The sequence below is a fragment of the Anomaloglossus baeobatrachus genome, chromosome 1, assembly GCF_048569485.1.
Source record: "Anomaloglossus baeobatrachus isolate aAnoBae1 chromosome 1, aAnoBae1.hap1, whole genome shotgun sequence".
Taxonomy (NCBI): Eukaryota; Metazoa; Chordata; class Amphibia; order Anura; family Aromobatidae; genus Anomaloglossus; species Anomaloglossus baeobatrachus.
Window position 1 is genome coordinate 158295899 of NC_134353.1, and position 12765 is coordinate 158308663.

Here is a 12765-nt window from a genome sequence, read left to right on the forward strand (position 1 = left end):
TTTCTTAGGTGGTGACAAGGTGTCTAGGTAGTTTAGGCATGCTCCACTACTATTTCTAGTTGTGTTTAAATAGTCAGGGGGTTGCCGCCTGTTAGTTACCAACCATTTTTGTGCTCTTTTTTCTGGTTTTCCAGGTTTTTCCTCCTGGACTTTTAGGGTAGTGGATCTTAGTTCTTGGGTTGCTACTATCTCTGGATAGGGGATGGTCTTTTACCTTGAATGGGATATCTATGGGAATGTCAGTGGTCTCCTGACCAAAAGATACCACTATTGATACTGGTCAAGTATCCAATGCCTTTTTTGTGTTTCTCAATATAATGTACTTCCATGTACTATACTGCACGGAAGCATGTAATATTGGGAAGGAGTAAGAAAGAGTACAGTACAGGGCATCTTCCAATTAAGAATGACACAATACAGGAAATTTTCAACTCCAAAAATTATTTAGAACAAGGAGGACTGGATGGCAGCAGAAGGGAGAAGGAAATATTCATTTTGCAAATATGTGCAATTATTTACTGTGATAAGGGCTTCAAGGAAGAACAGTAAAATGGATATCCAGACCCCAACATGTAAGGTGCATCCCTTGATCATACTTTCTGGGGTCCTAACTTTCCAGCCTCACAGGCTCCTAATATCTGAATGTGGACTAGTAACAAGACTGGTGGATGGCGTACCAGAAGTCATCCTAAACCATATGATATCAGACTCAAATTAAACTACTATTATATGTTTCGATATAAGCTCAGCTTCATGTATGTATTTAAATAGTTGTTGGCTCAACATAAAAGAAAATTGCCAATCCAAACTAACCTTAGCCACTAGATAGATTCTAATTATTGTTTCTAATATAGGCAAAATGTTACACTAGAGTTGGAAGACATTTCTGTAACAATAATGATTAAGTTGCGACACTTAGCTAAAAGACAGAGTAGACCTTGCTACAAAATGAGTCCCTAGGAGACAAAAAATTAAAATTCAATTATACTCTGTTTATTACATACTTGCATTTGCAATTTCCACATTATTGAGACCCTACTATACAAAATAACTATAATGTACACCGGGGAATAATTTTCTTTGCTTCCCTAGCTAGGGTAACGTGTTCCCTCCAAGAAGCTTCTGATTAAAATCCCAATAATTTCTTTCACACTGTACCTAGCGTATCTATCTGAGATGTACCCATTAAGCACAAATCCATCTGTTTAATTGCCTATAATGCCTAAAGTGGTTCTACTGCTAAATATAAACTGGAAATTTCTGTTGAATTTGTGTTCGTCTAATACAACATGATTCTAGAGAATATACTCCCCAACGCTTGTTGAGTTTAGTTATTTTTTAATAATAAGGCCATTAACCTTGAAGAGATTTCAAGGGCATCGGATTCTTTTTAATTGAATTAACACATCTGCAGCCTTTGAATATGTGGACCATCAGCTCCTCATCATAGGCTTCACTCCCCTGATATTTGGAACAAAGCCTTCTTTTGACTTTCCTCTTCAGTCAACAATCCTTTAAGGCATCTGTTGTTGCGTCCTCTCCTTCTACTGTTGAAAACGTATTTTATGTTCATTTTTATAAACTGGTGTACATTATTGTTCTATAGAGCCGAATCACACTGTCGCCTACATTACAACTGACTATACAAACCACTCCTTATTTAATAGTAACTCCTGTTCTTGAGTGGTCTTAGAATTCTGTCCCCAACATTTCACCTATTTGGAGCAATTAATAATAAAATTCACTTAACTTAAACATCATCACAACATTGTTAATCATCAACAACTCTGTCTTTCATGCCCTCAAACCTACCAAGTGATTCTTTGTTTTTACAGAAGTCCAGGTCAGGCAGTGGTGGAGGCCTAAAGCCAATTGGTCTCTTCACTAATTGTCCTCCTACCTACTATGTAATTCTTTATTTTTCCAGAAGTCCATGTCAGGCAGTAGTGTAGCCTAAAGCCGCTTGGTCACTTCACTAATAGTCCACCTACCTACCATGTGATTCTTTATTTTTCCAGAAGTCCATGTCAGGCAGTGGTGGAAGCCTAAAGCTGCTTCATCTCTTCACTAATAGTCCAGCTACCTACCATGTGATTCTTTATTTTTACAGAAGTCCATGTCAGGCAGTGATGGAGGCCTTAAGCTGCTTCGTCTCTTCACTAACAGTCCACCTACCTACCATGTGATTCTTTATTTTTACAGAAGTCCATGCCAGGCAGTGGCAGAGGTCTAAAGCCGCTTGGTCTCTTCACTAATAGTGCACCTATCTACCGGGTGCAATATTTTAAACTAAATTATTTTTTTTATTAGATAGGTGTCTGGCTTCAATGGGCTAAAATAATTGTGTGTTATTGCTCGCTTAGCACCTTACTGTTATGACCTGAAGTTTCGGAACCCCAATTTTGCAGCCAATTCACTCTATTATCTGCAGGTAATTGGTCACAATGAGAAAATCACTTAAATTTTCCTTAAAACCAATATATTATATGTATTACATATACTAAACACATTTACAAACAAGAATAGAAATACCACCTCTTAGACACAATTGTCTTGTGCCAAATATTTAATCCCCTTATACGCCTCTATAACACTGTTCTTCACTGCAACTTATGGTGCTCTTGAGTACATAAATGAATTTGAGGTGTTGGGTCTGATCACTGAGACCTGCAATATTTCTGACATGTCTTGAATTTTTTTTTAAAAAAGTTAATTTTGAATAATTCGCTATTATATATACTTCTAAATCCTATAAACACATCTTATTTTTCTTGGGTTGTCAAATGAATAGTTTTCATGCCTACCTGTCAGAAAGGATGCTACTGTATATTTTGCTTAGGTAATTTGCATTCTTTCAAACATAAAAAATACAATTTTAATTGTCTTTTGATTTCTTTGTTTTGCTAACAATCGAAGCTTGGGACGGCTCAGAAAAGAATCAGTCTTTTTAAGTGAGGAGCAAACACAACCATGCTCGAGTGCTTGGTGCTCGTAATGCGCAGTTGGACACTCGGATTCATTCTCGACTGGAGTACCGAGTATAATGAAAGTCAATGGGAAACTCAAGCTTTTTTCCTGGCAATCTTCTGGAAAGATGCTCAAATTCCCCATTGACTTCCATTATACAAGAGTCGAGTTCATCCGAGTGTCCTACTGCTTGTTATGAGTACCGAGCAACCGAGCCGCGGTAGTGCTTGCTCATCACTAGTATCCTTCACTTCTGGCATCTGACAATAAAGTTCTCCTTTTAAATTTTGCAATATAACTTTAGAATATTAACTAGCTGAAGAAAACTACAATGCAAGAAAGTATGAGTATACTTTCTGGCTGAAGAACAGAAAATTGCTAGAAACCTGGCTGTGAACAGAGTAGCTGAGCATGTGTGTCCATCAGGACTCACTAGGAGAACATCTACACTGAAGATCTGGTGGAGTCATACTATGTGAGTTTAAATCCAAAATTTCACAACAAACTGATACATTTTTAAAGATAAAATAACTAGAGATGGAAGAGCACTAAAATGCTCGGGTGCTTGTTACTCGAGTCGAGCAAGTCAGACGCTCTGAAAGGGTTCAACTCGTGTATTGTGTATAATGGAAGTCAATAATTGAGCAGTTCAGCTCTCTGCTTACATATAGCCAGCTCTACAGAGCATTTCCACCTGGATGTTTTTTTTTCTTGACACACTATATCAAGAAACGTTCTTTTTACCCCTGAGAGAGCCCGTCAGACTGTATATAGCTCTGAGGTGCCGACTCCCATCATTCAGTGAAGGGAGCCAGCTCTTTGTGATCTTATTTCACAGATGACTAGAGATGAGCAAACCTGAGGTTCAGTTTTCGAACTAAAAAAAACCTTTAAAAAATAGGGTTCGAGTCTGGAGTTTGAATGCTTTATGTGCGAACTTAACTTGCACAAACAATGCTGTGCTTAGGTATGCTCGGTGCTCAGCCCAATGCGAGCCACTTGCAGTGTTTGAACAGCGCACACTGGGGGTAACAACAGCATGATCACATGTAGTGTGCTGTGCGATAGCCCCCAAAAAAAATTGAAAATGCCCGCCTATCCTCTACTGGAAGTGATCTGCTTATGGCTGGCTGTATGTGGGCGGAGACTCAAACTGCCAATCAGTGTTTCCGAACCTCCTCGGGCAAAGTTCGGACATATAGAGGTTCGGTTCATTTGCTGCCAGTGATCCGAACCTCCAAAAGTTCGCTCATCTTTACAGTCAACACCTGCAATACTCGGTCGATGATTCCGAGCATCCGAGCAACCCGATGCTCAGTCAAGTATCAAGCAGTGGTGAGCAAGTTCGCTTATCATTAAAAAGAACCTTATTGATCTTTGATAGTCTTTGATCATACCACACACAGACACACAAACATACACATCACTGAAAACTGGTGGCATGCTACAGAAAGTAAGACCTATTATAGATCAAACATGGTGCACCGTATTGAGGAACGTATAACATACCAAATAGCGTACCGCTAGTCTGTGTACCAGTATTAGAAATATGCCCTAATGTGCTGTCTTTGTTGTTCTTGAACTAAGTTAAGACATTGAGTGAAAGAGTAAAAAAACGTTCTAGATGAACAGATACTGTGACTCATTATAGGTCATGGAAGCTTTGATGAGATACCTGTCACAGCTTTTTCCTCTAAAGCCATGATTTAATGACTGAAGGATAATAAAGATTATATACAGCGGATTACTTATTGTCGTTTAAACATCACAAAGTATGCAATTTATGTATGTATGACTTATAAAAATAGTAATCAGCAGTTTATCACTCCGAACGCCGGACTCCTTTTAATTGAGAATTGTGTTTATAAACACATGCCGAGTCTCCATCTTCAGCGCAGAATAGCATTTATCAAACTTAGCATGAAGGCTTCCTAATTTTCCTCTTCTATGAGTCTTCTGACTGTGGCAGGATTCCAGAGGGGGAACTTTGTAGAATAAAAACCTGGCGCTCAGCCTGAGGGCATGGGGAACAAATGATATTTTCAAAGCTTCCTCTTACACAGACTAAATCTAAATCTTTTAATTTTGAAACAGAAGAAAAAAAAAAGAGAACAGCAGAAAGATCGGAGAGCGTTGGACAAATCATGTTTCTTAATCAAAACAACAAGCTTAACCACTAAAACGGTTTCTGCTAAGAAGGTTTTAAATCAGCATTTACTGCATATTAAATATATTACAAAGATAACATTAATGGTAAAGATGATAAAAATAAGAGAAGAAAGGAAAGAAGAAAATGGAAGAAAAAAAGAAGAATGTAGGTTATTTTTTATTTATACAGGATTTTGTAAATTTTCGACTTTTCTAATAACTGGGCAATTCAAAGGGTGAGAGCACGCTCACAGTGTGAAAAATGGACCAGTGCAATGCGAGAAAATCTCGCCTTGTATTCTGACCAATGTTAGGCAATGAGGGAGAGCAGTTGGGCAGCTTTTATCGCATCCAGATTCTGTATGCAAGAAAAATCGCAACATGCTGCAATTTTCTGCGAGAACCGTATCACTCGCACCCATTCAAGTGAATGGATGCGAGAAAAACATCGGACTGCACTCGGATGTTATCCCAGTGCAGTGCGATATACGCACAGGCTGACAATGGAGGAGATGGGGGCGTAACCCCTCTCTCTCCTCCGCAGCGCCCACCCTCAGCTTCACAGCTATGACCCGATTTCAGGATCGGGTCACAGTCGCATGACACTCGGCTCACGCTCGCAGCAAAGCCTGAGTCGGGAGTCATTAGCATATTGCATCCGATGCTCTCACATCGGATGCCATACGCTAGTGTGAGTCCAGCCTCATGGGAAGAAATTCCTACCAAGCCAATCTCTGGCTGCAGTGGTGACTACCGTAGTGTCAGGCAGTATTTGGCTAAACAGGATTTTCTGTCCATTTTCTTTGTCGAGGGAATAGAGACTGGTAAGAGTTGGAAATGGGCATTGGGGGATCATGAAGGGGGAGTTCATTTTTTGTTTTAAAACTTGTCTGATTCCTTTAGAAAAAACAAATTCTGCTTTAACCCCCTCACAACCAATGACGTACTGCTGCATCCTAGGCCATGTCTCTCCCCTTACCGCCCACAGTAATTTGATCTAATCAGCAGACATGTAAGGCTAATAGGTGTGGGTGGATCAAAGATTCACATGTGCCTTTTAACCCCTTAGAAAGTGCTGTCAAACTCTGAAAGTGCTATCTAATGGGCTCTCGCGAGGATTCCATCATGCCCCACCACCATCGGTGGCCTGGTGACATGATCACGGGGTGCCCATGGATTGTCATGGTAGCATGCGGTCAGCTGATGACCCCTGATACTGCTGTGACTCACTTCCTGTGAATGCTGCCAGAGCGCCGGCACTCACAGGAACACAGTATTTCTCTTGTTCAGAGCAATGCTAAAGCGATCAGACAGGAGCGATCAGACAAGTGCAGTCATAAAGTCCTCTAGGGGGCCTAGTAAAACTAATAAAAAAGTAAAGTTTTAAAAAATATAAAAAAACCCCTAAAAGTTCAAATCTCCCCCCTGTTGCACCATTGAAACAAAAACAATCATAAAAAAGAAAAATACACACATTTAGCATCGCCATGTTCATAATTGCCCAATAAATCAAAATATAAAATCAATTAATCTGATCAGTACACGGCGTAGCAAGAGAAAAATTCCAAATGACAAAATTACGTTTTTTGTCACCGCAACATTGCATTAAAATGTAATAACAGGCGATCAAAAGATCACATCTACCCAAAAATGGTAGAATTAGAAACGTCAGGTCAAGATGCAAAACCTAAGTCATTACTAAGCCCCAGATCCTGAAAAATTAGAATGTTACGGGGCTCAGAAAATGGTGACAAAAGCACTATTTTTTTTATTTTACTTATTTATTTTTTTTTTTTTTACAAACGTCTGATTTTTTTACCACACAGATAAAAGTAAAACTATACATGTCGACAAACTCATAACGACATGGGGCATCATAATACCAGGTCAGTTTTTCAAAATAGTTAACATGGTAAATAAAAATTCCAAAAAGCAATTGGCACTTTTCTTTTTGCAATTTCACTGCACTTGAATTTTTTTTTCCCAGTTTCAAGTACAATATGGGGTAGAATAAATAGTGTCATTCAAAAGTACAATTTGTCCCAAAAAAGCAAACCCTCATATATTTATATTGACGCAAAAATAAAAATAGTGACAGTTAGTTGCTAGTGGTCGTAACCAAATGTACCTAAGCTGCAATGCCCTGCACATGGGGTAAGTGACATGGCTAATCAGGAGAACTGTACTACACTTCAATTTGAAGGTTTTTGCTATTATTATTCTTATTACACCTACTACCTATTGGGATAGGATCTTGGAGATTGAAATACTCCTTTAATTATACTATCTTTTCCTAGTTTTGACACCAAAGTTAATTTGTACAGTTATAAAGAAAGGTGGTCAAAATTTAATTTATTTACCTTGGTGTTTTATTAGGGGTGTTTTTTTAATTTCTGCTTTTGTGAACTGCACAGAGAAAATTGGGTATTTGCTTATGGTCAAATAAAATACTATTTGTTTCAGTTTAAACCATAAAAATAGGTTTATGTTAAACACATTATACAGACTTGCAGACAGAGACCCTGATTCTAGTGATGTATCACTTAGTTTACTGGGTGCAGCAGTTATATTAGAATCACAGTTTTCTCTCTGGGAGATCTAGCAGAGCTCAGTTGTTCAGCGTCGGACTGGCTACTGGAGGAACTGCAGTAATACCAGTCCTGGCTGCGGTTACCTGCACTGAACTCTGGAGCTCTCACCTGAGCTTCGGAGTGGAGCCTGGACTGAGCCGCGGGTTTGCAGGACTGAACTGTGAGCGTCGACTGATTTCCCGGCTATCACAGTTCAGTCCATGACAGCTGCGGATAGGCCAAGCTGCACTCTGGAGCTCAGGTGAGAGCTCCGGAGTTCAATGCAGGTAACTGCAGCCAGGACTGGTATTATCGGCGGTTTCCGGTAATACCAGTCCTGGCTGTGGTAACCTGCATTCAGCTGCGAACAGGCCGGGTTGCACTCCGGAGCTCATCTGAGAGCTCCGGGGTTCAGTGCAGGTAACCACGGCCAGGACTGGTATTACTGCAGTTCCTCCGGTAGCCAGTCCGACGCTGGTTGTTGAACTGTGTATAGCTCCGCCCACACCACTGATTGGCAGCTTTCTATGTACAGTACAGTGTATAGTGACAGATGACTATGTTGTGGATGGAGCTGGACTAAGAGGCTTTTCCTGTAATGATAACCTCCTGCTGATAAACCACTGATTGCATTGAAACAACAAAGAACAGTCTAGTAAGTGACACAGCATTGTAATCAGGCTCTCTTCTACTATATCATGATGCTCTCTCTCAGATTACAGAGAGAGACTTGATGAAAAAATTGCTTGCTGATTCAAGGATCTGTCTATCTACTCACAGGGGTCAGACATTATTTTTTCCACTTTATAATGTATTGTCAATGATGTAAAGGGTGCTTCTGTCCTGGCTCTGGATGAGCCGAGGCTTCTAAGTATTCCAAGCTTATACTTGATGGATTTAGATCTTACTGTATAAATCACATGTAATAAAATATGGAGGAACATGGAAAAACAAGATTGAGATTAGTTTTTCTGTTTGTTCTTGTAGGTGACATAAGAAGACGGTCTGTGCTCAATTTGTCTGCAATGTATGCTGTATCACCCCGGCGATCAGAGGAACACCTATGTGCCATTGTATAACCTTATGAATATTGTATTTATTCAGGGGGCACAGTATATTATATATTTCGAGGGGCTCAGTGTCTTAAATGCATATTCATGTAGTACAGAAAATTATACGTATATTCAGGGGGTCAATACAGTAGGGACAAAGTAAATTGTGTATCCGGGAGACACTGTAAATTATTTGCATATACAGGGGGTACAGTATATTATGTGTTTAGAGGGCATATTATATTAATTGTATAGTGAGGTGGTGCAATATGTTCATTTTACATTTAGTTGGCGCAATATATTATATATCTGGGCACCATTTGCAGCACGGGCCATGTGATAACCTGTGTAAAGCAGTGACGTATGAATAAGTGCACTCCTTTTATAACAGATAATTTATCATCTTCTCTACATGTTACATGCTGAGATATAGACAAACCATATACTGTGTATGGCTCATCTTCAGTGCTGAGCGCTGCCAAGAAAATCTGACAGTAGCCAAAGCAACAACATTAGGCTTTATCAATGTGTTATTTTAGGAACAGAATTGGCTTTCTGTTGTATTTTGTAAGAAAGAGTTTTTTGATATTTAAAGGAGTTGTTTGTGGATTAGATATGACATAGGAGCTGTCCTGCAGAGCTCAGCAGTGGCTGTTAGACACTGTATCAAGCCGATCTCTAAAGCGGGCATTATACGCAACAACATCGCTAACGAGATGTCGTTGGGGTCACGGAATTCGTGACGCACATCCGGCTTCGTTAGCGATGTCGTTGCGTGTGAAACGCACGAACGACTGTTAACGATCAAAATTACTCACCATATCGTTGATCGTTGTCCAGTCGTGCTAATCCCGATTATCGTTGCTGTTGCAGGACGCAGGTTGTTCGTCGTTCCTGCGGCAGCACACATCACTATGTGTGACACCGCAGGAACGAGGAACATCATCGTGCCTGCGGCCGCCCGCAATGAGGAAGGAAGGAGGTGGGCGGGATGTTTGGTCCGCTCATCTCCGCCCTTCCGCTTCTATTGGTCGGCCGCTCTAGTCCCTTAGAAAGGAGGCGGTTCGCTGACCACAGCGACGTCGCTAGGCAAGTAAGTAGTGCAGCGATTTGCCCGTGACGCATAACCGACGGGGGTGGGTGCTTTCACTAGTGACATCAATAGCGATGTCGCTGTGTGTAAAGCCCGCTTAAGGCTCAGTATTTACTGGATGACAGATGCCCCCAAGCTCATATTGATGACCGTTCTCAAGAATAAATCATCAATACAATAGCACTGAAAAATGTCCTTATTGAATTCATCACAGAATGAAGCTGTATTTTATACACTGTATTCACAATGTCACACATTTAAGCTTCCTATTCTCAGCTTATTAGTATCATTTATTATTATATCACCATTTACTCCATGGTACTTTCCATGTGAAAAGGGGTACACATAGTAGGGACAAGTAAAATAATCATAATCAAAACAAGGCACAGGCTGGTACAGGAGAAGCAAGGACCCTGCCCGCGAGGGCTCACAGTCTACAAGCTTAGTAATGCTATGTATAATTTAAGGGGTGCTGAATAGGGCAGGTAACAATTAACACTTACAGTAAACACATAACAGACACTGCTCTTTTTCCTGAAGAAGAAAACTCTGGAGACAGATATTGTGCTGTGGTCATAATGGGTGATATGTATCAGAAGCCATTTTGGAAAAAATAACATAAACAAAAGCCATTAGAGTTGAGGGAGTACCTAACTATTTGTCATAACCAGTACTGTCTAATACTCGCGTATTCATTCTGAATAGCATGTGCAATGCAAGTCAATGAATAATACCCGCAATGTAACGAGTGACCCGAATCCGGAATACTCGCACAAATAGTATGGCATTTGGGTTACTCGTTACTTTGCGAGTTTTTCCCCATTGACATCCGGAAGAAGTATGAAAGCTGCTCCAGCTCTCATTTCCTCTGGATGTCTAGATTTGTCCAAAAGGAAGGAAGAGTGAAACCAGCATTGATTGGTCACAGGGATGGTGTGACATAATAATGTCATGCCATCCCCAGGAGATCCAGTATGTATAGACATTGTTAGAATGGCACCTGTACTAGAGGTGAGTATAAGTATGGTAATTTTTCTGGGGGCAAACATAGAGATCTAGAAGGGGTTGTCAAAGTAGGGAACAACCCATTTAAGAATTATTGTAGTGAGGGACACTTGCGTTTTTGTTTTTTTTTTGCCCAATATGGTCCTCTTAGCTCACATTGACACTACCCCATTGGGCAGAGGTTTCCTTCTTCAGTCCTTTTTTTTAATATGCCTCTTGGTTACTTTTTCAGCTTGTGATTTGGGCACTTGCTCTAGTTGTGGGGTTAGCAGAATACCCAAGGCTACATCCATGGAAAACGTGTGTCTAAGCTTTCGAGCACTCTGCTTTCCATATTAGAAGAATGCAAGCAGATAACCAGCCTTTAGTCTCTGCTCTATTTTTTCTATTTCTAATCTAAATATATTTTCAGAGGTTTTCATTTAACATTTAGGTAATGATCTCATCGAAAATTTTGTCATTTAGCTCTGAAAAGAATTTTGCCTTCATATAAAATAATAAGGAAGTGGTGCCTGCCGAGGCCTAATTGCTGGATATTATTCCCTGCATTACCTGAGACTCCCCTTTAACCTGCGAAACCCACTCAGATCCCTGAACTTTCACTGACATTTCAAAGCCTTGAGTAACAATTGCATGTCTGTGACTCTGAAACATAAGATCAGCTTTTTCATTTCCGTATATGCCAATTTTAGTTTCAGTTTCAGTGGGAAAGCACCATCTCCGTTAACCATTGTTAGGCCACACTACTGGCAGAGAGGGATCAGAAAAGTAACACAGCCCGACGGTAGATGTACAACTTCTTGGACTATTGCGCTTTGTGTGATGCACGGCATGATTAACCCCCCCCGGGTCAATGATAGGGACACTATAGAGAGGGACGGGGCCATCCAGGATGATGAGGTTTGATGTGCAGAGAACAAGATGGACTGCCCTCTGTGTTCCTCGCTCTTGAAGAACTGTATCTATCAGCAATTTCTCAGCCGCTCACACTTTTATAAAAAAATGACACTACTAAGTCTTTTATGGTTACAGAACTTCCTGGTAGACACTTAACCTCCAACGTCTCCTGCCAGGATTTTACACATTCCACGCACAATGAGCAGAGACAGAAAATATTTTTCATCTGCTCCATTGTATATGACACAAAGGTAATTTAGTGTGAGCTTACATACTTGTTCAGTTATATCTTCCTTTGAGATTTAAGACTTTCTTCACTTCTCTCCTTGACCTTCATTATTTTTTTTGTTGCATTTTTAATTTCTGTTTTATGCAAGTATTGGAATAAACTCTATAAACTCTCTATATATGCAAGTAACATGCAACATATGGTGTGTGTGTTTGTGTGCATATATGAAGGCCTGCACATATCATTCGTACGGAGATGTGCCGCTCAAAGACCTTTTACAGTTTACAAGTATATGTATGAACTGCCAGTGAATATACTGGTGACCCCCCCACTACACCAATATGAGCAGAGACTAATACAACTCACCTGACCCACTATGTACAGGTGTACAGATAAGGGAAGTATATATATATATATATAGAGAGAGAGAGAGAGAGAGAGAGAATAGTGAGATATGGAGCCTGAAAGTAAAAAATTCAAAATGTTGTTTCTTTTGCTCATCATATATATACTGTATATACACTGATGAGCAAGAAAGCGACAATATTTAGAGTTTTTGACTTTCAGGCTCCATATCTCACCATTCTCTCTCTCTCTCTATATATATATAATATATATATATATATATATATATATATATATATATATATATATATATATATATATATATATATGTATATCCTTTCCTTGTCTGTGAGTCAAGTGAGTTGTATTAGCCTTTGCTCATGTTGGTTCAGTGGGGGGGGGGGGGTCACTAGAGTATTCACCTGCAGTGCATACATATACTGTACATGTAAACTGAAA

At 39.9% G+C, this 12765-nt stretch overlaps 1 protein-coding gene across 16 annotated transcripts in view; it reads right to left on the reverse strand.

Moving 5' to 3' along the window:
- TENM3 (teneurin transmembrane protein 3) overlaps positions 1–12765 on the reverse strand; it is a 1857795-nt gene that overhangs the window by 1079984 nt on the left and 765046 nt on the right. The window lies entirely within an intron of this gene.